This window comes from Eleutherodactylus coqui, chromosome 13 (assembly GCF_035609145.1).
Source record: "Eleutherodactylus coqui strain aEleCoq1 chromosome 13, aEleCoq1.hap1, whole genome shotgun sequence".
NCBI lineage: Eukaryota > Metazoa > Chordata > Amphibia > Anura > Eleutherodactylidae > Eleutherodactylus > Eleutherodactylus coqui.
The window spans coordinates 5,262,907-5,265,050 of NC_089849.1; positions in this window are offsets into that span (position 1 = coordinate 5,262,907).

The following is a 2,144-nucleotide window of genomic DNA, read 5'->3' on the forward strand; positions in this document are numbered from 1 at the left end:
ATGTCATGTGACGGTCACGTGGGGGCGGGGAGGGCTGCATGTAGTAGAGCGGTGTGTGTGAGAATGCCCAGTGTGCAGCAGAGCCGAGTGTGCAACCAGCTGCATGTAACTGTGTAGCAGAGCCGAGTGTGTAATCAGCGGCATGTAACTGTGCAGCAGAGCCGAGTGTGTAATCAGCTGCATGTAACTGTGTAGCAGAGCCGAGTGTGCGACCAGCTGCATGTAACTGTGTAGCAGAGCCGAGTGTGCGACCAGCTGCATGTAACTGTGTAGCAGGGCTGAGTGTGTAATCAGCTGCATGTAACTGTGTAGCAGAGCCGAGTGTGTAATCAGCTGCATGTAACTGTGTAGCAGAGCCGAGTGTGCGACCAGCTGCATGTAACTGTGTAGCAGAGCCGAGTGTGTAATCAGCTGCATGTAACTGTGTAGCAGAGCCGAGTGTGCGACCAGCTGCATGTAACTGTGTAGCAGAGCCGAGTGTGTAATCAGCTGCATGTAACTACATAGCAGGGCTGAGTGTGTGACCAGCTGCATGTAACTGCGTAGCAGAGCCGAGTGTGTAATCAGCTGCATGTAACTGTGTAGCAGAGCCGAGTGTGCGACCAGCTGCATGTAACTACATAGCAGGGCTGAGTGTGTGACCAGCTGCATGTAACTGCGTAGCAGAGTTGAGTGTGCGACCAGCTGCATGTAACTGTGTAGCAGAGCCGAGTGTGTAATCAGCTGCATGTAGTAGAGCGGTGTGTGTGAGAATGCCCAGTGTGCAGCAGAGCTGAGTGTGTAATCAGCTGCATGTAACTGTGTAGCAGAGCCGAGTGTGTAATCAGCTGCATGTAACTGTGTAGCAGAGCCGAGTGTGCGACCAGCTGCATGTAACTGTGCAGCAGAGCCGAGTGTGTAATCAGCTGCATGTAACTGTGTAGCAGAGCCGAGTGTGTAATCAGCTGCATGTAACTGTGTAGCAGAGCCGAGTGTGCGACCAGCTGCATGTAACTAGCAGAGCCGAGTGTGTAATCAGCTGTATGTAACTGTGTAGCAGAGCCGAGTGTGTAATCAGCTGCATGTAACTGTGTAGCAGAGCCGAGTGTGCGACCAGCTGCATGTAACTGTGCAGCAGAGCCGAGTGTGTAATCAGCTGCATGTAACTGTGTAGCAGAGCCGAGTGTGTGACCAGCTGCATGTAACTGTGTAGCAGAGCCGAGTGTGTGACCAGCTGCATGTAACTGTGTAGCAGAGCCGAGTGTGCGACCAGCTGCATGTAACTGTGTAGCAGAGCCGAGTGTGTAATCAGCTGCATGTAACTGTGTAGCAGAGCCGAGTGTGCGACCAGCTGCATGTAACTGTGTAGCAGAGCCGAGTGTGCGACCAGCTGCATGTAACTGTGTAGCAGAGCCGAGTGTGTAATCAGCTGCATGTAACTGTGTAGCAGAGCCGAGTGTGCGACCAGCTGCATGTAACTGTGTAGCAGAGCCGAGTGTGTAATCAGCTGCATGTAACTGTGTAGCAGAGCCGAGTGTGCGACCAGCTGCATGTAACTGTGTAGCAGAGCCGAGTGTGTAATCAGCTGCATGTAACTGTGTAGCAGAGCCGAGTGTGCGACCAGCTGCATGTAACTGTGTAGCAGAGCCGAGTGTGTAATCAGCTGCATGTAACTGTGTAGCAGAGCCGAGTGTGCGACCAGCTGCATGTAACTGTGTAGCAGAGCCGAGTGTGTAATAAGCTGCATGTAACTGTGTAGCAGAGCCGAGTGTGCGACCAGCTGCATGTAACTGTGTAGTAGAGCCGAGTGTGCGACCAGCTGCATGTAACTACATAGCAGGGCTGAGTGTGTGACCAGCTGCATGTAACTGTGTAGCAGAGCCGAGTGTGTGACCAGCTGCATGTAACTGTGTAGCAGAGCCGAGTGTGTAATCAGCTGCATGTAACTGTGTAGCAGAGCCGAGTGTGCGACCAGCTGCATGTAACTACATAGCAGGGCTGAGTGTGTGACCAGCTGCATGTAACTGCGTAGCAGAGTTGAGTGTGCGACCAGCTGCATGTAACTACATAGCAGGGCTGAGTGTGCGACCAGCTGCATATAACTACATAGCAGAGCTGAGTGTGTGACCAGCTGCATGTAACTACATAGCAGGGCTGAGTGTGCA